The sequence below is a fragment of the Rutidosis leptorrhynchoides genome, chromosome 3 (genome assembly GCF_046630445.1).
Source record: "Rutidosis leptorrhynchoides isolate AG116_Rl617_1_P2 chromosome 3, CSIRO_AGI_Rlap_v1, whole genome shotgun sequence".
NCBI classification, from domain to species: domain Eukaryota; kingdom Viridiplantae; phylum Streptophyta; class Magnoliopsida; order Asterales; family Asteraceae; genus Rutidosis; species Rutidosis leptorrhynchoides.
This window is the reverse complement of record NC_092335.1, coordinates 530,424,434-530,448,478: the sequence shown is the minus strand read 5'-3', so window position 1 is coordinate 530,448,478 and position 24,045 is coordinate 530,424,434. Positions and strand designations below refer to the sequence as shown.

General features: G+C 35.1%; 1 non-coding gene across 1 annotated transcript; it reads right to left on the bottom strand.

The window, feature by feature from the left end:
- Positions 1-6,671: 6,671 nt before the first annotated feature.
- On the bottom strand, positions 6,672-6,778 carry LOC139903084 (small nucleolar RNA R71). Its single transcript, XR_011777930.1, has one exon. It is a non-coding gene; the product is annotated as a small nucleolar RNA R71 (small nucleolar RNA).
- Positions 6,779-24,045: the final 17,267 nt, after the last annotated feature.

The window sequence follows — 24,045 nt, the reverse complement described above, 5'->3', positions numbered from 1 at the left end:
CAGGTTATCTCCGCGAGTCGCGGTAATTTATAAAGAAAACCCCGCGAGTCGCGGGGTTCAGAAATTCAGATGACAGCTTATTAAATTCGACGCGTTTTTCTTTATTTATTTATTTTTTTTATTTTCTGTTTTTAATTTTTTCTGTTTATAAAAAAAAATAATATGTGTATAAATAAAACTTATATTTAAAACTTAAATAAAAATAGAATCACTTTATAATTTTATAAATAAAAATCTTAAAACTTGATTTAAATAAAACTTATGTTTTTATAAAAACAAAGAAACTTTATAAAACTTAAATATTTATCAAACTCCTAAAAATATTTATATTTTTGTTTTTCTTTTTATATTTTCGAATATTTAAAAAGTTTTTTTTTTTTTTTTTATATTAGCGTTGCGTTTCCGGCTTTTAAGAGAGTTCCCCGGCAGCGGCGCCAAAAATACTTGATGTCAAAGCTAAGGTATACGAAATAGTTTATATTTTACTAGGAAATACTATTAAATACGATACAATTTTACACAAGATATTTATTTATTTATAGAATGGATATACTTAAACCTTGCTACAACACTTATAGGCAGTGTACCTAATCGTAAAGTAGTGTAGTTTTTAGTAAGTCCGGTTCGTTCCACAGGGAAATCTTTAAACAAAGCTCAACGCTATATTAGTTTACTTTTATAAAAATACAAACATATATATAAGTAATATTATTATTATAAAAGGGGGGTTTTTACCGTTTAATGACCGGTTTATCGATTTTAAGACTTTAGTCGCAGTTAAAACCTAATGTAAAATATAAAATAAATACAAGACTTAAATTAAAGCGTAAAGTAAATAACGATAATGAAATTGCGAATAATAAAAGTGCGATAAAATAAACTTGCGATAATTAAAAAGGACGATAATTAAAAGTGCAATTAAATAACAATAAATAAAAGTGCGATAATTAGAAGTGCAATTAAATATAAAATAAAGGAAATTAAATATGAAATAAAAGAATTATGCTTATTTAAACTTCCGTAATCATGATGTTCGACGTGTTGATTTTAGTTTTATGCCCATGGGTTAATTGTCCTTTGTCCTGGATTATTTAATATGTCCGTCTGGTTTTTGTCCATAACAGTCCATCAGTCATAAATATAAAGTGCGAGTGTCCTCGTCAAATTATTATTATACCCGAAGTTAAATATTCCAACTAATTGGGGATTCGGATTGTAACAAGGTTTTAATACTTTGTTTAATGAATACACCAGGTTATCAACTGCGTGTAAACCAAGGTTTTACTACTTTGTTAGCAATTACACCAATTACCCTTGAATGCAATTTCACCCCTGTTTTAATTATTCTAGTGGCTATTAATCCATTCCCGTGTCCGGTTAAATGAACGATTATTCGTACATATAAATAACCCGCCCATCGTGTCCGATTGAATGTATATGGTAATTTATAGGGACGCCCAATTGTAAATCTTTATATTAACATTAACAAACTATCATTTAGTTAAACAAATATAAAGCCCATTAATAGCCCATAGTCTAATTTCCACAAGTGTCGTTCTTTTGTCCAAACCCCAATTATGGTACAAAGCCCAATTACCCAATTTTAGTAATTAGCCCAACATCATGATTACTTCGTTTTAAATAAGCATAATAATAACTTAGCTACGAGACATTAATATAAAAAGGTTGAACATAACTTACAATGATTAAAAATAGCGTAGCGTTACAAGGACAGAATTTCGACTTACACCCTTACAACATTTGCTAACATAACCTTATTATTAGAATTATAATTAAAATTAAAATATAAATTATAAATATAAATATAAATTTACGTATGATAAGAAGAAGAAAAAGATTGATGAAAATGATCAGAATTCGGTTTGCTTTATAGGCAGTTTTTCATTTTGGGGCTCCGCGACTCGCGGCATTTTTGCCTTCAAACTCCGCGAGTCGCGGAGAATGAAATTACAGCTCAGTCCCTTGGAGTCTTTCTCTGCCGACGGTTTTTATTTATAAATATAATATATATATAATTAATATAATTAATTATATATTATATTATATTTATATACATAGTTAACTTGTAATTTTTAGTCCGTTGCGTTGAGCGTTAAGAGTTGACTCTGGTCCCGGTTCCGGATTTTCGAACGTCCTTGCGTACAATTTATTATCTTGTAATTTGCGTTTTGAATCTTGTACTCTTGTAATTTCGAGACATTTCTTATCAATAATTGGAACCTTTTTGATTGTCTTTTGTACTTTTGAGCTTTTTGGTCGTTTGCGTCTTCAATTCGTCGAATCTGTCTTTTGTCTTCACCTTTTATTATTTAAACGAATATCACTTGTAAATAGAACAATTGCAACTAAAAGCTTGTTTTTCTTGAGGAATAATGCTATGAAATATATGTTCGTTTTTAGCATTATCAGTTAAATGCGATGATCTGTCTTGATTGCTTTGTCTGACATTTCACTATAAATCCACCCTCTTCGTTTCCTTTATATTTTGGAGCTCTATACTTTTGTTTTCTCTTCTCGAATTTAAGTCAAGCGAATAATGGTCTAGAATTCATAAGTATGAAGTTTCGAATGAACATGACTAATGTTCTAAGAGTGAGATTGTAATAGCACGATCTTGATTGGTTAAATTACCAGAATTCAAGAGAAAAGATAGAACTATCAAGAAAATATATTCTTGATATGTCTATAGATTAGATAGAATGTAAGAGTCGTGTAACATGGCACATGATAATATTATGATCTTTGAATCATCACGTTCCATTAGAAACTCAGCATGACTTACTGTAATATAATCACGTTGATCAAATGTCATTATACTATACTAACTCATGCTTCAGTTCCCAACACTACTTCAATAATATTCATATTTTAAATTTTAATTTTTCAGAATTTAGAAACTAAAATAGTTTCCTTTCCGATGTAACAATGATATCGCGAAAAGATAAATGATTTCAGATAAGGATAGTTATGAAAATATCTTCAGAAATATCGAGAATATTTATATAGAAAGATATGATGATATCTTAGAATTTCTAATGTTGATGGATGATGAATAAGATTTATTCGTAAAGGTGTGGAGTCAGAAGCAAGGTATTCGTTAATGTCTTCAGCAGATACTGAATCATTTGAATTCTTTGAAGGCAGGTTTAGTCTTTGTGATTTGCCCATAGCCTCCTTCATGGTTTGCTCAACTCGTTCTCCAGTATTAAAACTTTTGAGCTCTTTCAGTATGTCGCTCTTTATTATCAAACTTTTGACTGTTTAAACAGTCTTCAGTTTTCGTTGCTTCATCAGCTTTTTTTTTCAGAACTCAGAGATCTGATTCGTAAGCTAGAGTGCTTTTCAGGAATTCAGAATGGAAGATCATAATTCTAAAAGATAAATGTTATATGTATACATATAACTGTTGATGTAGAAATGTTGTGAGATTCAAAATACTGATTGCTAATTCCCGGTAACTAGTATGGTAATTCTCGTTATAAGATTTGGATGAATATAGGATAGGATTTTAATGAACAAATATAATGATTCTTCGGAGAGACTTAAGCCAATGAGTAATGAAGTTGCTGGTAAGTTTATTGCTAATGTGGTGGAATATAAACGGTTCTCCGGTAACGATGATGAAAGGCAAATTTATATATCAAGGTTATAATAAGGTTAATCCGAATGAAAATTGAAGTTGATTTGCTGGAGCTGTGACAAAATTGGCTAATTTGGAGAAGGATTGCAATGTTATTTTTGGTAATAACATCGCCAAAGGAGCTAGCACAGATATGTGTTAAACGTTTACTCAAGTTCCGAGTGTTTTCAGGTGCATAACTATATGCATCAATCTTTTCTTCCGTAGATAAAGTGCGGTTGGTTCATCCTCTCGATTGAGATGTTTTCAAGAATTATGAAAGGTTTGAAAGCAGATTGTAATCGTCAAGATATAAATGAGGTTTAAGATGAAATCAAGTGGTAACTTGAAGAATTATTTAGTTTCATATGTTATAATCAATATTTTAATTCATTTTAATTATCCAATGTTATTAGTCCACTGTTAGTAGTCTAATAATTCATATATAGTTTAATATATAATATTCGAATTAATTAATACGCATCATGACCCATTGTATACATGTCTCAGACTCGATCACAACTCAAGGTATATACATTATTTTAGAATCAACCTCAACCCTGTATAGCTAACTTGAGCATTACTGCATATAGAGTGTCTATGGTTATTCCAAATAATATATATAGATGACGTCGATATGATATGTCAAAACATTGTATACGTGTCCCGATATTTAAAGTGCGTTGATATCGCATATTTTATACACGTTTTCCTTAGCGATATCGATCATAATTTAGTCCGTTCGGATACGATTTGGTGTTTATTTTGATAATATTGAGAATGTTCTAGTTTGAAGAGCTATTTGTAGAAGAGATGCGGTTTTTGAAGCTTTTGAGGCATTTTGTTGACTGATTATTATTATTGGTGCTCCTGGGTTGGAAATGTTAAGTAAATATGGGGTAGTTTGGTTTTTAAGTTATTATTAGTATTGAAAGAGTGCAAAATAGACTAAGGAACCAGTTTCAGTGTTATGTCGCGGCGCGACAAATGCGTCCGCGGCGCGATGTTACACGTGTTTCCAGATCAGAAATTGGTTTAAAGAGGGTAAAATTTCACGTTATATGTCGCGGCGCGACAATTTAGGCTGCGGCGCGACCGTGTGTCGGTTCAGGTAATTTTGGCAGTTATAAAAGGCCTGAAAAATACCCTAATGAGGCATTCTTCCATCCAGACGAATTGTGGCAGCTTTTGGACGATTTTTGGTGATCTTTGGAGAACTCCAAGGTCATTCCAAGGCATCAATCATTCCGGAAACAAGTCTCGATTCGTTTATCGTTCAAGATTCAATCATTAATTAGCTTAATCTCTTTGTTTAAAACAATGAATTCTTCTATTACTTTGATTGTGATTTTTGTTCTAGCCAGGATTTTTGGCTAAACTTTTAATGTTTGTCTAGATTGAATATTTGCATGTGTTTGGATGATACTTTGTAGTTTTATTAATTAATGCATGATAATTATGAGTTTTGATTAAGAACCATTCTTGTGGGTGTTGATTATTGTTACTAGGTTGATTAGTGAATCTTGTTTGAACAAAGGGAACCCTGTTTCAATTTAGTGATCTAATTTCCAATTGATTTGTCTTAACCGATTGGGTGCTTACAGGACCAAGGGGGTAAACCGGGTGACATTGATTGAACAAAACAGGGGTGAATTATGTGGAGCGAACGCGTAACCAATTAAATCTTAATCTTATAATTAGCTAGTTACTAAGTCACAAACGAAAGAGGTCTTTGGTGAAAGGGAACCCTAAGCCAATAAATCCTAGTTTGACGTGTTTGCTAAAAGAGAACTCTGGGTGAACCGACTTTGAAATTGCATGCATTGATAAATAGAACTAGTGCTTAATAACAAATCATCCAACACTGCGAATAGGAGATCTAGGCGAACATTCTTTTATCTATTGAATTCAAATATCTTTACTTTTTGTTGAGTCAGCATTTATTTTTATAAACTTAAAAATACAAAAATATCGTCTTTTACTTTTAATCAATCTTTGATTTGACTAATCGTTAAATAGCCACTAAAACAAACTATCTCGTACTTTCGATTTTCATAGATTAACTTAGTTTACTTTATTAGTTGCAATCTTAATTCTCACGTTAAAACTGTCCTTGGAACGATTTCGGAATTACCAATTTTATATTATTACATGATCGGGTACACTACCCGTTAGTGTGTAGTAATCATTTAACCGGCATTTTTCCAATATAAATTATAGACACGATATTACACATCAAGTTTTTGGCGCCGCTGCCGGGGACAGTTGTGTCGAAAATTAAGATTGTTACCTAATTGTTCTTAGTTTAGTTTAGTTTTAGTTTATTATTTCTTTTCGTTATTTGCAGTTGAATCAGTGCGTTTAATCAGTTGTTAGTTGTGATTTCACAGGAAACAGGTAGTGCATGCCACATACATGTTCTTCTAATTCTCCGATTCTTCAACCATTTGCAGAACCCGAAAGAGAGTTATTCAGAGCGTTAAGTCACGAACAACAGTCTACAGTGGATTCATCTTTTTCTTCAAGTGCTAATATAATTAATTTGGGAAGTAGTTCTGAGACTGTGGTGCCCGATACACCACCTGAAATCAGAGAAGAAGAATCTTACATTTCCTTAGATCTTTTCGAGACTGAAGATATGGCTGACCAAGAACAACCACCTCGTCCTCAGACTATGGCACAAAAGTTGAAGGCCACACGAGGGGGCCAAGGCAACTCGATTACTCAACAGAACATCACTCAGCCTTTTCAAATTACATGGCTGATCCTGAATTTGATTTCTTCTGATTGCCGATTTTATGGCAAGGATACTGAGGATGCTAACAAGCATCTTCGTAATTTTAATGATGTTTGCAATTTGTTTAAGTTGCATGAGGTTGCCGATAATTCAATCAAGACAAGGCTTTTCCCTTGGACTCTTAAGGGAAAAGCCAAGAGATGGTTAGATAAGCAACCAGAGGGCACGATTGCCTCTTGGGAGACTTTGGAGGATAAGTTTTTATCGAAGTTTTTCCCTGCGTCTCGAGCTGCTAGACTTCAAGCAGAAATTTCACAATTTAGACAAAAGAGCAGTGAGACATTATTTGATGCTTGGGACCGTTTTACTACTTTGTTACACTCATGTCCGCAACACGGGTTGAATGATTTACAGAAGGTCCAGATTTTCTACAAGGGTTGTGATATCCCAACTCGTCAGACTATTGATCAAGCAGCAGGTGGTACGTTAATGGATAAGACAAAAGAAGAGGCGCTAGAGATAATTGAAAAGCAAGCTGCTTATTCTCACGAATGGCATCAAGATCATGAGTCATTCCATTCAGCTTTAGTTAAGAGAACCGAAACCCAGGGTGCATATGACGATTTTGGGTCTATAAGTGCTAAGTTGGATTCCTTTGGTAAGAATTTGGAGAAGATAAATAAGGATATTCATGGTATGAAGGTGGATTGTGAGTATTGTGGGGGATTGCATCTGGCAAAAGATTGTGATGCAGGTTTGACTATGAATCAGAAGGAAGAGATTGCTTATATCAGTCAACAAAACAACAATCAGTTTCAGGGACGTGCGCAGTTTAATAGGAATTTCAACAATCCCTATAATCCTCAAGGTAATCAAGGTTCGAGGTTCCAGCCAGGTTCTAGTGGAGGATATCAACAGCAAGCTCCCGGGTATTTTCAGAAACCCCAAGCCGAAGAGAAAAAGTCCAACCTTAAAGCTATGATCGAGAAGCTTGTGTTATCTCAAACTCAGCTTGTTACTACTGTTACTCAGAACAATGAGAAGAATGACCAAATGTTTCGAAATCAACAAGCAGCGATTCAGAATCTTGAGAAACAAATTGGTCAGCTTGCTAGTCAAAATAATGTGAGGAAACCGGGGGAGTTACCGAGTAAGACCGATAACAACCCGAAGAATGGGCACGTTAATGCTATCACTACCCACAGTAGTTTAGCATATGATTCACCGAGTAAGCCCGATGAGGATGATTTACGAGTGCCGTTGGTTAAGGATAGGGAGCCGGTTATTGTTAGTGAACCGGATGGGGATAAGGAGCCGGAACAGGTGATTGAGAAGGTTGTGAGGGTACCGGAAACTGTTGCTGCTAAACCGGTAGTTAAAGAGTATCAACCACCGCTCCCATTCCCGAGGAAGCAGAGAATGGAGAAGTTGGAGGCAGAAAAGTCCAAGTTCATGGACTTGATTAAAAAAGTTAACATTAATTTGCCTTTTATTGATGTGATTGCAGGTATGCCCAAGTATGTAAGGTTTCTTAAGGACTTTCTAACTAACAGGAAGAAGCTGGAGAATGTGTCTTCAGTCAGGTTGAATGCCGCATGCTTAGCGGTAGTTGCAAACAAGCTTCCCGAGAAGCTTGAGGATCCTGGGAGTTTTACCATTCCTTGTTTACTGGGTAACTTGGATTGTATGAGGGCGTTGGCAGATTTGGGGGCTAGCATAAATTTAATGCCCTATTCTATTTATTTGAAGCTAGACCCCGGGGAGTTGAAACCCATGTGAATGGCTATTCAGCTAGCAGACCGCTCTATTAAATTCCCTCGTGGAATTATCGAGAATATGTTAGTTAAGACCGGGTCGTTGATTTTTCCGGCCGATTTCGTGGTGTTAGATATGGAAGTGGATGATAGGATTCCACTGATTTTGGGTCGGTCATTCTTAAATACTGCTAGGTGTATCATTGATGTATATGACCAACAGTTGACCTTTCGGATAGATAATTTGCATGCAACTTTCTCAATCGACCATACTTTAAAATACCCTGCGTACACCGATGATGTATGCTATTTTCTTAACACTGTTAATGTCCACTCTGAGTTATGGCAGGAATTCCCAGAGTTACAGGGTTCAGGAGAGTGTTCATTGGTTGAAATTGATGAAGAGTTGCAGGTTGAGGAGGTGGATATTTTGACCACCTTGATGGAAAACGGCTATGAGCCGACTGAGGAGGAGTTCAAGGAACTCGAGCGCGATGCGGATTACCGGAGCAAGTATTCAATTGAAGAACCTCCCGAGTTAGAATTGAAGCCACTTCCTGATCATTTGGAATACGCTTATTTACAGGAGGAGTCTAAGCTTCCGGTAATTATTTCTTCTTCTCTTACTACAGGTCAGAAAACTGAGCTTGTAACCATGCTGCAGGCCCATAAACCGGCCATTGCGTGGAAAATTCACGACATTAAGGGTATTAGTCCCTCCTATTGCACCCATAAAATCCTAATGGAGGATAACTCCAAACCTGTGGTGCAACGACAAAGGAGGTTGAACCCACACATGCAAGATGTCGTGAAGAAAGAGATCATTAAGCTCCTCGATGCAGGTCTGATTTACCCGATCTCTGACAGTCCTTGGATTAGCCCGGTACACTGTGTACCTAAGAAAGGTGGTATGACTCTTACCACCAATGATAAAAATGAGTTAATTTCCACTAGGACTGTCACGGGGTGGCGTGTTTGTATTGACTATCGAAAGTTGAATGACGCTACACGCAAAGACCACTTCCCGTTACCTTTCATGGATCAAATGCTAGAGAGGTTAGCGGGAAACAGCTTTTATTGTTTTCTTGATGGTTTTTCGGGCTATTTCCAAATTCCTATCTCGCCCGAGGACCAGGAGAAAACTACTTTCACGTGCCCGTATGGCACATTTTCATACCGACGCATGCCCTTTGGCCTTTGCAATGCTCCGGCCACATTTCAAAGGTGCATGATAGCCATATTCTACGATATGATAGAGGATTGCATGGAGGTGTTCATGGATGATTTTCGGTTTCATGCCTTCTGAATTTAGAACGGATGTTGGAACGGTGTGAAAAGTCTAATCTTGTGCTAAATTGGGAAAAGTGCCATTTCATGGTTCAAGGGGGCATAGTTCTCGGGCACAAGATTTCTAGGGAAGGTATCGAGATGGATCCAGCGAAGGTAACGACTATTAAGAACCTTCCACCTCCCACCGATGTTAAGGGTGTTCGGAGTTTTCTCGGGCATGCCGGTTTTTACCGGCGATTTATTAAGGATTTTTCTAAAATTGCTAACCCGATGAACAAACTCCTCGAAAAGGACACGCCTTGGAATTTCTCTGACGAGTGCCAAAAGGCATTCGATCTTCATAAGGAGAAACTGATCAATGCACTAATCATAATTGCTCCGAATTGGTCCCTTCCATTCGAACTTATGTGCGATGCTTCCGATTTTGCTGTTGGCTCTGTTTTGGGTCAAAGGGTCGAGAAACATTTCCGATCCATCTACTATGCAAGCAAGACTTTGCAGGGAGCACAATTGAATTATACTACCACTGAAAAGGTGCTCCTTGCGGTGGTCTTTTCTTTTGATAAGTTCAGGTCCTACTTAGTCTTGTCTAAGACTATAGTTTTACGGACCATTCTGCTCTGAAGTACTGATAATGCTAAAAATGAACATATATTTCATAGCATTATCCCTCAGGAAAGACAAGTTTTCAGTTGCAATTGTTCTATTTTCAAGTAATATTCGTTTATATTAAATAAGTGCGAAGACAAAAGGCAGATTCGACGAATTGAAGACACAAAGGTCCGAAAAGCTAAAAAGTACAAGATACAATTAAAGTGGTTCAATTTATTGATGAGAAACGTCTAAAAATGACAAGAGTACAAGACGCAAAACACAAAGTACACGATATAAAATAGTACGAAAGAGCGTTCGAAAATCCAGAACCGAGGCATGAACCAACTTTCAACGCTCGACGCAACGGAGCTGAAAGTACAAGTCAACTATGCACAAGAATATAATATAATATTTAAATAATTCATAATAAGAATAATATTAAATAATAAAAAGTTGTTAATTGAGCATAGTTCAGGGGTCATAAGTGAAAATTTCAATTTATCATTTGCCTATAAAAGGCCATCTAAATCGATGATTTAGATACACCTTTTTCCAATCTTCTTTATTTCTTATGTAATTTATATTTATATTTATAATATTAAGTTTAATTTAAGATTATTAATAATTGGGTTATTGTAAGAAATGTTTTACGGGTTTTAAAGTAGGAACTCTGTCCGTGTAACGCTACGCGATTAATCACCACTGTAAGCTATGTTCTTCCTTTTTAAATTAATGTCTAGTAGCTAAGTCATTATTATGCTTATTTAAATTGAAGTAATCGTGATGTTAGGCTAAATATTAAGATGGGGTAATTGGATTTTTTTACCATAATTAGGGTATGGACAAAAGACCGACACCTGTGGACTTTGGACCATGGACAATTAATAGATGGGGGGTATTGTCTAAAATTGAGCGACAACTCATGGGAGCCTGTCGAACCTATCTTCAAATTAATTAATCTAAATAATAATAAAATGGTGATGGATGTCCTATTTAGTGACGTTTATACGACATCCTTTACAATCATTTAATTAATTATTTGGGTTGGGTAATTTATTATTCACTACGGCCAAGTGGATAAATTAATATTCATGGACCAATAAAACAGGGGTGGATTACATTTAAGGACACTTGGTGTAATTGTTAACAAAGAATTAAAACCTTGGATTACACGCAGTCGTTAACCTGGTGTAATCATTAAACAAAGTATTAAGACCTTGTTACAGTTCGGATCCCTAATTAGTTGGATTATTTGACTTCGGGAATAAGGATAATTTGCCGAGCATTTTATAATTATGACCGGTGAACTATTTTGGACAAAAACCACATAGGTTTTAAATAATCCAGGACAAAGGACAATTAACCCATTGGACAATTAATTAAAATCAAAAAGTCAAACATCATGGTTACGAAAGTTTAAATAAGCATAATTGTTTTATTGTATTTTTCATCGCACTTTTATTTTCTGTCATTTTATTTTCTGTCATTTTATTTATCGCAATTTATTTTACGCACTTTAATTTTTGTCATTTATTTTTACGCTTAAAATCGACAAACCGGTCATTAAACGGTAAAACCCCCATTTTATAATAATACTACTACTTATTTATATATATATTTTTACAAATAAACTTAATAATATAGCGTTAACTTCACCAGCTCCATGTGGAACGAACCGGACTTACTAAAAACTACACTACTCTACGATTAGGTACACTGCCTATAAGTGTTGTAGCAAGGTTTAGGTATATCCCATTTGTAAATAAATAATTAAAACTTGTCATATTTTGTAGCAATCCGCATTAAAAATATATAACTATTTCGTACACCACGCTACACATATCAAGTTTTTGGCGCCGCTGCCGGGGAGCGCTAAAACGCTATATTTTTAATTTATATCTGTAAAAATATAGTTATAAAAAAAGTAATTTCGGGGACACTTTTTGTGTTTTCACGGGGTATTTAAGTTTTTTTTTTTTTAGTTTTTGATTGATTAAAGATATATTAATTTAAATATAATAATTTAATAAATATAATAATATTGAAATAAAATATAATAATATAATAATATTTTAGAATCAAATTTGATACGTAAAATTTTTAAAAGTTTTAAAAAGTCGTATTTATTAAATATTTCAGGGGTATATTATGTAACTTGCAATTAATAATTTCTATCATGTCGCTTTCATGTGAATAGTAAATTAATTAATTTCTTTTCATTTACTATTCATGAATAGCAAATGAGTTAAAAAAAAAAATTTTGAAAAAAAATAATAATAATAGAAAAATTATTAATTCCTTAAAAAAAAATTTGGTAAAAAAAATCGTTTTTTTTAAAGAAAAAAAAAATTTCGTTTTAAAAAAAAAAAAAATTGTGTAAAAAAAATCGTTTTTTTTTTAAAAAAAAATTCGTTTTAAAAAAAAATTGTAAAAAAAATCGTTTTTTTTAAAGAAATTTTTAAAAAAAAAAAAAGTTTAAAACAAAATATATATAAAAAAAAAAAAAATTTTAAAAAAAAATTTTAAAATCCTTAAAAAACGAAATATAAAAAAAAAATTTAAAAAAGTTTTTTTTTATTACCTTTATATTTTTAGACTCTAGTTACAATTTTTAGTATTAAGTTTAGTTTTGCCATAGTTATTTTTATTTCTAGAATTTTTAGGTTTGCCGTAAAATCCCTTAAGTGCTTATTCCTTAGACTAAGATTTATGTGCTTTAAAATTTTGCGACGCCGTTTTTCGCGATACTTTCTTATTTTTATTTTTCGACGCCTATTTTTCGACCTTTTATTTTTCGACCTTTTTCGAAGCGTTTTTTTTTCTTTCTTATTTCTCGCTATTCTTGTTTTAGGATAAGATTTTTATTCTACTTCTTATCTAAATTTCTTAAAATTACGAAAATTTATTTTAAGTGGTTAAATTGATAGACATCAAAATTTTCTGGTTCGTAGTAATAGTTGGATTTGTACGTGGACCGGGTTATTGGAGCCAAACAGTACTCAATTATATTGAGACCAAACGAATCCTGCCCCTCTGCTGCATCTTTTGGCTATTCAAAACGTGGGCAAAATCAGAAAAGTCTATTAATTGGATAACTTATATAATTTTTCTTTCCTTTTAAAAACTAATAGGATATTCAGTGAATGCACCGAGTAAAACGTTCACCACCTTTCATACGTTCACCACCTATAACTCGATCAAGACATCTAGCCAATATTGTCGCCGTTGATTTTTCTTTAGAATCATCATCTAGTCGACCAAGAACTCCAACTCAAATTTCCGATAATCCATCTTTTGAACCCGACCTCACAATTGAGAATCCGGAGAATATTCAGGGACAATTCCAAGATCCAGAACCACTAATCATTCCTCCTGAACCACAAACCATTAAATCAGAATCTTCTAGTGATTCGTATTCAACGAATTCAATTATGGAAAATCTGGAACCTCTAAGTATGGAAGACCGAATGAGAGCCACACGCACGGGCCAAGGTCACGCCATTATTAAGCCAGACATTAATGCGCCAGATTATGAAATCAAAGGACAAATCCAACACATGGTAACTAATCAGTGCCAATATAGTGGTGCGCCGAAGGAAGATCCAAACGAACATCTTCGTACGTTTAATAGGATCTGTACACTATTCAAAATCCGAGAAGTTGAGGATGAACAGATCTATCTCATGTTGTTTCCCTGGACTTTAAAGGGAGAAGCCAAAGATTGGTTAGAATCGTTACCTGAAGGGGCGATTGACACATGGGATGTTTTAGTTGAGAAATTTCTTAAAAGGTTCTTTCCGGCATCTAAAGCCGTGAGACTTCAAGGAGAAATTGTTACGTTCACACAAAAGTCAAATGAAACTCTATATGAGGCGTGGACAAGATTTGGAAAGTTGTTGAGAGGATGTCCTCAACACGGTTTAGACACTTATCAAATAGTACAAATATTCTACCAAGGTGTCAACGTTGCTACACGAAAAGACATCGACATAACAGCTGGTGGTTCCATTATGAAGAAAACCGCAACTGAAGCTTACAAAATTATTGATAACACAGCCTCCCACTCTTATGAGTGGCACCAAGAGAAAGATATATATCGTTCATCTAAAGCGGCTAGAGCCGATTCTAGCCATAACTTTGATTCCGTTTCCGCAAAAATAGATGCTTTCGATAGACAAATGGAAAAGATGAATAAAGATATTCACGCAATACGAATCAGTTGTGAGCAATGCGGTGGACCACACTTAATGAAAGACTGTCACATTGAACAAACGATGGAACAACGTGAGAATGTTGTCTACATGAACCAAAGGCTGGAAAATAGTTATCAGAATAATTATCAACCGCCAAGGCCAAACTTCAATCGAAATCAAAACATTCTTTACAATCCAAAAGGACCCGACAATAACTCGTATAACCAACAAGGTCCGAATAACCAACCAACTCAAAACAACACTTTCAATCAACAAAGACCTGGCTTGTATAAACCACCACAACAAATCGAAGAGAAAAAGTCAAATCTGGAAGAAGTGGTGTTTAAGCTAGTTGAATCTCAAACACAATTTATTGAAACTCAAACTCAAATGAATGAGAGGTTTGATCAGTCATTTAGAACTCAACAAGCTTCTATTTTGAATCTAGAAAAACAAGTAGGTACTCTTGTTAGATTGATGAGTGAAAGGAAACAAGGAAAGCTACCGAGTAATACTGAAGTAAATCCTCGAAATGAAAATGTTAATATGGTTTCAACAAATTCTGAAAAACCAGCATCAGAAGATGGGGAGGTTTTAGATGTAAGTAACAATGAAGAAGTTACACCACCACCACCACCCGAGTATGTAAAGCCAGTGGTGGAACCATACAGACCACCCATCCCGTTTCCAAGAAAAGGAGTTGAGTATGAGCGAGTAATAGGTAATAAAGTTTGTGATACCTCTGGAAAGAAGAAGAAGAAGAATAAAAAAGTGCAAGAAACAAAAACAGTAGAAGTAAACCCGGTGAAGACAGTTCCACCAAATCCTCCACCTAGGGTAGGTGATCCGGGTGAATTTATTGTTCCTTGTCTACTTAGTGACTGTGTCATGTATGATGCACTAGCAGATTTAGGTTCAAGTGTGAGTGTTATGCCTCTTTCATTATATAAGAGATTAGGTGTAGGTGAGTTAACTCCAACGGATATGAGTGTTCGACTCCTTGATCAAACCATTAAGCACCCAGTTGGAATTGCTGACAACCTACCCGTTCAAGTAGGTAATTTAACCTTTTTAGTCGAATTCATTGTCATTGACATAGAAGAGGACTCAAACGTTCCTCTAATTTTAGGTCGACCATTCTTAGCGTCCACCGGGGCGTTATTTGATGTAAGAAAGGGTAGAATGACACTTAGTAATGATGAGAAATCGATCACCTTTATGATTCGAAAGTCTAAATATCCACAAACCAAAACCGTTGAACTAACAAAAACGATTGGTAAGAACCATGTTGTTTTACCAACTCCAACGGTAATGCTTAACAATAATAGAACACCTAAGTGTGGGGAAAATGAAGTAACACCTAATGATGACTTGATAATAAAGAACCCCATAGTTGATACGAAATTAAATGACCCCGTTATTAACAGTTCAATGAAGAAACTTTTTAAATGGGTTATTGATGCTAAAAGTAAGGGGAACTTTAAGTTATATAACCGGTTAGTATCCAATCTGTCGCCTAAAGAAAAGGCGAAGCTAGTTGAATTTGTGGATATTACGGAAAAAGCTGGTCACTGGCTTAAAGCAAAAGTCACAGATATGCAAGTTGATTATGGTCCAAGAGAAATTGACGATGAAGTTAATCACAATTTCGACACCACATCTACCTAAGTGTGAGGAGATTAAAATATTCTAAAAATAAAATGCTGTTTGGAGTTAGTTGTTCTGTTCTCGTGTAGTTCCGAGAATGGAATCCGATTGGTCTTTTCCACTAGCAGACACTAAAGAACTAGTTTTCTCCCCCCATTCTGAATTTTTTTGTTTTTTAGGTTTTATATGAAATTAATATGTTTTCTTTTTAAGTTTTGTGTGAATTTAAAAACAAAAATTTACTTTATTTCATTAAGTTGAAAAAAATGATTTCTAAAATTCGTCGTGAGTTGAAGACTAGGTCGTTGAGCCGAAATTGCTTTACCCAAGGACGGGGCGATAAATTTTGTTATCATTATTTTTTTAATTTTATTGATCTAAAGTATGCAAAATATATATATATATATATATATATATATATATATATATATATATATATATATATATATATATATATATATATATATATATATATATATATATATATATATATATATATATATTATATTTTATAAATTTTTAAACGTGGGATAATATATCAAACTTTAAAAATATGTATATATATGTTTGTATTTTATGTTATGTACAAAACAGGGTAAAACAGCGCACTTTCAAAGAATGTCATTAAGTTCAGCAAAAGCTTCTAATTTTGACGACAAGACGCAAAATATCAAATGTGATATAAAACAACATTTTTGCAAACTCGGTATTTCCAATAACTTTTCTACACTAATCACCCTCATGAATTTATAATTAGAGTCTGATTTCATGCAAATGAGGGCATTGCATGATCTTAAGTGTGGGGAAGGGTTATAAATTCTCTCGGGTTTACACTTGGTTTATTTGCCAAATTTTGCGAAAATTTGAAAAATTTTCAACTAAATGAAATCAAAATCATGTTTATATATATTTATGAACGATGAAAACTAGGTGTTAATACCGAAATTATTGTTACCTCAAAAAGGACATAAATTGAGAAACAACCCAAAACGCTTGAATTCATTTAAAATGGAATAAAAGAGAATAAAAAGGCGAAGAAAGAAACTAAGTGTGGGGAGAATATACCAAGTTATTCAATTAAAAACTATCTATCACATGTTTGTGTAAAGTTTATTGCAGGTGCTTTTGTTTTGGACTAAATTAACTGTTTTACCCGATTTATTGTAATACTTTTGAAAGAAGAGATGGATCTACACGATGAATCAATTCCATCATTAAAAGGAAGTAAAGTCTTCCGAAAAAGACACGCGCTTCTTGATTTAGGTCAAGAAGTTGTCGTCCAGACCAGCTGTAGGTTGACGAAAAATCTAGAAAAGTCATCTCTAAAATCAGCAGGAAATCCACGGACCTCAGCATCAAACAGGGTCGCCAGGTGGTCAGATTTATCCTAACCATGAGAAGGATTTATCTCGTACAATGGGGGGCACCGTGCAAATTAGCTTGATAAGACTAATGAATCAAATCCCCAGAAAGGATAATCTCCTTAAAGATCAAAAATCAGCTTTTAAGACTGATATTACTCAATCCTAGAGATTGACCTTAAAGATTGAGAATTACAAACTCATGGAATTCAATGATATCTAAACTCGAGCTTGAACAAGAAAATATTTTGATAAAAATTAAAACCGATTTGTTTTCTGAAAACCCATTTTCAATGCGTTCATTACCATTGAACGTAAAATCCTGAGAATTCATCAGAATTCATTAGGTCACCTGAACCAAATCGGGTGTCAACCGTAAGAACGGTGGTTGCATAGCATGGTCGGAGACAGGACCTTGTGCCAGACCGAAAAATCATAGGATGATCTTTACTATTGCTCCTACCAAGGATAGTACTAGCATCCGACACGTTAAAAAGACCATAATCAAATGCATGTCATTAGACATTGCCTTAACAGTTTCTTGTTCATCGCTTTCCTTTACAACCGGACGGTAGTTTACCGAAAGGTAATATACGGGACAAATAAACTGGATGTGTGCTTTCCGATACAGGGATAGCAGTGGATTACACGAGCCTAAAAGTTTTTAGCCAAACTATTGATCCACAAATATATTTTGCAACACCAATGGTGGATCAAATCGGAAAACTTGTCTAGGGTAAAAGCTAGAATGAATTTTCAAAAAGATCAAATGTTTTCATAAAGATCCAATTTTCCTAAAGGATCTACATTTTTATAGTCATGTGGGACTGTAAACCGCCTTTCAAATGTGCACTTTGCTTTGGAAACCGAAAGTAAATCGGCTATTTGATTGCAAGTGTCGTTGACCTGAACCCGAGGCAACTGTGGATGGCACAACCACCTTCAACCATGGTTCTATCGTTACTATCATTGTTTATACCGCTCTATCAAAATCACTGATGTACAAAGTGTGAAGAATAAAGAAGTGATTCGTGTGATGTATTATATTACTTCAAGACTGTATTGCTTGAGGACAAGCAACGCTCAAGTGCGGGGATATTGATAATGCTAAAAATGAACATATATTTCATAGCATTATCCCTCAGGAAAGACAAGTTTTCAGTTGCAATTGTTCTATTTTCAAGTAATATTCGTTTATATTAAATAAGTGCGAAGACAAAAGGTAGATTCGACGAATTGAAGACACAAAGGTCCGAAAAGCTAAAAAGTACAAGATACAATTAAAGTGGTTCAATTTATTGATGAGAAACGTCTAAAAATGACAAGAGTACAAGATGCAAAACACAAAGTACACGATATAAAATAGTACGAAAGAGCGTTCGAAAATCCGGAACCGAGGCATGAACCAACTTTCAACGCTCGACGCAACGGAGCTGAAAGTACAAGTCAACTATGCACAAGAATATAATATAATATTTAAATAATTCATAATAAGAATAATATTAAATAATAAAAAGTTGTTAATTGAGCATAGTTCAGGGGTCATAAGTGAAAATTTAAATTTATCATTTGCCTATAAAAGGCCATCTAAATCGATGATTTAGATACACCTTTTTCCAATCTTCTTTATTTCTTATGTAATTTATATTTATATTTATAATATTAAGTTTAATTTAAGATTAATAATAATTGGGTTATTGTAAGAAATGTTTTACGGGTTTTAAAGTAGGAACTCTGTCCGTGTAACGCTACGCGATTAATCACCACTGTAAGCTATGTTCTTCCTTTTAAATTAATGTCTAGTAGCTAAGTCATTATTATGCTTATTTAAATTGAAGTAATCGTGATGTTAGGCTAAATATTAAGATGGGGTAATTAGATTTTTTTACCATAATTAGGGTATGGACAAAAGACCGACACCTGTGGACTTTGGACCATGGACAATTAATAGATGGGGGGTATTGTCTAAAATTGAGCGACAACTCATGGGAGCCTGTCGAACCTATCTTCAAATTAATTAATCTAAATAATAATAAAATGGTTATGGATGTCCTATTTAGTGACGTTTATACGACATCCTTTACAATCATTTAATTAATTATTTGGGTTGGGTAATTTATTATTCACTACGGCCAAGTGGATAAATTAATATTCATGGACCAATAAAACAGGGGTGGATTACATTTAAGGACACTTGGTGTAATTGTTAACAAAGAATTAAAACCTTGGATTACACGCAGTCGTTAACCTGGTGTAATCATTAAACAAAGTATTAAGACCTTGTTACAGTTCGGATCCCTAATTAGTTGGATTATTTGACTTCGGGAATAAGGATAATTTGCCGAGCATTTTATAATTATGACCGGTGAACTATTTTGGACAAAAACCACATAGGTTTCAAATAATCCAGGACAAAGGACAATTAACCCATTGGACAATTTATTAAAATCAAAAAGTCAAACATCATGGTTACGGAAGTTTAAATAAGCATAATTGTTTTATTGTATTTTTCATCGCACTTTTATTTTCTGTCATTTTATTTTCTGTCATTTTATTTATGGCAATTTATTTTACGCACTTTAATTTTTGTCATTTATTTTTACGCTTAAAATCGACAAACCGGTCATTAAACGGTAAAACCCCCATTTTATAATAATACTACTACTTATTTATATATATATTTTTACAAATAAACTTAATAATATAGCGTTAACTTCACCAGCACCCTGTGGAACGAACCGGACTTACTAAAAACTACACTACTCTACGATTAGGTACACTGCCTATAAGTGTTGTAGCAAGGTTTAGGTATATCCCATTTGTAAATAAATAATTAAAACTTGTCATATTTTGTAGCAATCCGCATTAAAAATATATAACTATTTCGTACACCACGCTACACACATCAAGTACCTATTTTTGAAACCGGATACGAAACCTCGACTGCTTAGATGGATCTTGCTTTTGCAAGAATTCGACATCGAGGTCCGGGATAAGAAGGGTGCTGAAAATCTAGCGGCTGACCACTTGTCTAGACTCGAGAATCCAAATCTCGAAGTCCTTTACGAATCGGATATCCATGATGATTTTCCCGATGAATATCTGATGGCGATGGACAAGGTGGACGAGCCGTGGTACGTGGACATTGCTAATTATCTTGTTGGGGGATTCTTGGAAAAAAGGTGGTCGCATAAAAAGAGGAAGAAATTCTTTAGTGACCTTAAGTACTATTTCTGGGAGGCTCCCTATCTTTTTCGTTGTTGTCCCGATGGGGTTATCCGCCGGTGCATTTCCGGTGAGGAGTGTATGCGTATTTTGACCGAGTGCCATAGTGGGCCTACCGGTGGGCATTTTGGACCCCAAATCACGGGGCGTAAAGTCTATGATGCCGGCTTCTTTTGGCCGACAATTTTCAAGGATGCCCACCGGATTTGCAAGTCGTGCGATTCTTGTCAAAGGGCCGGTAAAGTTACTAAACGGGATGAGATGCCTCAACAAAGCATCCAAGTTTGCGAAATATTTGACGTTTGGGGAATTGACTTTATGGGGCCATTTCCAAAATATCAGAATTATAGTTACATACTCGTTGCTATTGACTACGTGCCTAAATGGGCCGAAGCTCAAGCTTTGCCCACAAATGATGCACGAGTTGTGATTTCCTTTCTTAAGCGTTTATTCTCTCGATTTGGAACTCCTAAAGCTTTGATTAGCGATAGGGGAACTCATTTTTGTAACCCTCAAATGGAGAAGGTATTGAAGCGATATGGAGTTCTCCATAAAGTTTCTACTTCATACCATCCCCAAACGAGCGGACAAGTTGAGAATACCAATCGAGCTCTTAAAGGGATTCTTGAGAAGACTGTGGGGTCGAATCCGAAGGAGTGGGCGAACAAGCTCGATGAAGCTTTGTGGGCGTTTTGAACCGCCTACAAAATGCCAATTGGTACCACTCCTTATCGGTTGGTTTATGGGAAAGCGTGCTATCTCCCGTTGGAGATTGAGCATAAGGCTATGTGGGCGCTTAAAAAGTGCAATTTGGATTTGAAGGAAGCCGGACGTCTAAGGGCGGGGCAATTGAATGAGCTTGGTGAATTACGCCTTGATGCGTATGAGAATTCGTTAATTTATAAAGAGAAAACCAAGCAATGGCATGATAGGAAGTTAAAGGGTCCAAAAGAGTTTAATTTCGAGTGCTTTTGTTTAACTCTAGATTAAAGCTTCTACCGGGAAAACTTAAATCCCGGTGGACGGGACCATTTGAGGTGGTTAAGGTGTACCCATACGGTACGATTGAGTTGAAAAATGCAAGCGGTACGACTTTTAAGGTTAACGGACATCGTGTGAAGAAGTATTTTGATGGTCCGATGGTGATTGATGACGGGGTTCGCGTTGAACCCGATCCTAAGGTTACTTGAAGTTGGAAACGAGTTTTGTGAACGACTCGTTAAACATGGTTCACATTGTTGTATAGTTTGTATTAATAGGTTTGATCACGGGTTTGCTGAGTCTTAAATGCTAAATGATTGATTATGATCAATTACTTGATGTTTTTGTTGGTTGTTTTGGTGATTAAAGGTATTTGAGTATGCTGCATAGCTTAAAAAGTCGAGATACCAGGTCCGGGGCATTGCCGCGGCGCGACAAACAGGGTCGTGGCGCGATCTAACACAGGTTTTGGTTACAGAAACCCATCTAAAAATGGGTTTCAAACATGTTCATTGCCGCGGCGCGACATTTGCGATCGCGGCGCGAGGTTTCAAAAGTTTTATGGGTCACGTATTTTTAAGGAATGAGAATCAGGTATAGCGAATCGCCGCGGCGCGACCACTTATGTCACGGCGCGATGTTTATGTCGCACAGATAATAACCCACAGGTCAGGTTTTAAATCAATTGAGTCACCCGACCCACTACATAACCCGACGGGATTTCACCCTTTTTAGGGGATTTGGATCTGTATTTCACCCATCATTCTCACACTAAACTCTTAAGCAAAGTTAGAGCTCTCAAACCCTAGTTTCAATTAACACTAATTGCTACATAACTTCTTCAATTCCTTTGTCAATCATGCAGGTTAAGGTCCGATTTTGACAAATTTCTTGCTTTTTCTCTCATGTTTCTTGATTAATTATATTAATTCTAGGGTTCATGTTTGAAATTTTAAGGGGTTTGTTTAATTGAAACTTTTATGCCTTAGTATTTGATGAATTGTTAATGAATATGATATTGTTGTGTGTTCTTCATGAATTCTTGTGTTGTTATGCATAATATTGATTCTTGAGATTAGGGTAATGATAAATCCGAATTTGATGTTGAATGTTTGGGGATTTTGTTTGTTAGGAAGATGTTTGCTAATAGATACATGCTTTAAGATAGTGTGGGGTGATTTGGGTGGGTCATTTGTGATTTTGGAAATTGGTAAAACATGATGATTTATGAGATGTTTATTTGGTTGTTGGAATGGTTTATTCTTCGTGGAATAGGATAATTAACTAGATGAGTTTGTGAAATTGAGTTAAATGGGGAAACTTACATGATATAGTGTTTTGAGAATTGTTTTGAATTTGATACCATGGAACACAAACATATGTTGTCAATACTTGCTTTTGTCTAAATGCCTAATTGAAGTTGAGACGAGTATTAATGGTACTTGGTGCAAGTATGTGGAACATGTTGATTTTTCTAACGCTAACTTTTCGATGTTTTGTGTTGGTTTGGTTTTTGTTTCATGTGTGTAGAGAAGCAGATTTGATGCTCCATCATCTTCCTCAGCTCAATCCCGAAGGGATGAAGAGCGAAGAACTAATCCGGAGGTTTGGTTGCAACAAGTTGAGGAGCAATTCTCGGAATATTTTGGATACATTTCAGCTCGGAATATTCAAGCGACTTGGTATTTTAGTTGGGATGAATTGAATAGTGCATCTAGTGAGGTAAGGGAGGATATTGCTTATATGTTGGTGATGTCAAGACAGGGGGTTGATCTTGGCACTTGGGAACGTGCTTTTTCATTAAGAGACGATCTTTACCGTGAGTTAATTGTTTAGTTTTTCTCCTCTTTAAGTTTCCGTTCTCGAAGGGATGGGATGGATCAAGGCTTTTTGACATTTCATTTAGGAGGGGAAAGTCGAGCCATGAGCCGAATTGATTTGTCTCGAGCACTGAATTTTTATGAAGAATTAGATGAGAAGTCTTTGATACGCTATTTGAAAAAAGAAACTGAGTTCATCGGGAATCAAGATGATTATAATGAGCGAGATTTTTGGTTTGAAATTTCAGGTTTAACTCCATTTGTGTCTAATGAGTCGAAGGGCTCCGATATTTGAAGCAGAGATCTACGGTTACTCCATAAACTATTGTCGTGTACTTTTTGTGGACGAAGGAATGGGAATGATAAAGTTAATTCTACCGAGTTGTGGATAATGCATCGATTTCGGCATAATGCGCAGGTTGATTTGTGTATGTTGATTGCTACCTATTTATCTAATCAGTCGAGGGAGACACGCTCTTCGAGGCCACTGCTGGGTGGTCATTTTGTTACAAAGATTGCGCGATTTTTCAACATCAATTTTAGCAGGTGTACAAGATTAACCGACCCATTGCAAGTAATGAAACCTTTTAATTTAAGGTTTTATCTTAATGTGCGTTTTGTGATGTGGGATGCGAATCGAGTTGGCTTGGTTGCATATGTTGAACCACAAGAGCACGAGGCTGGTGGTAATGTTCAAGGAGGTGATGAGGCGGAGCCGGTTGCTCCGAATGTGCCAGCGGGGGGTCAGCCTTGGGGTATTTCCCAATAAATTTGGGTAACTTAGTGTCGTGGGTTGATAACAT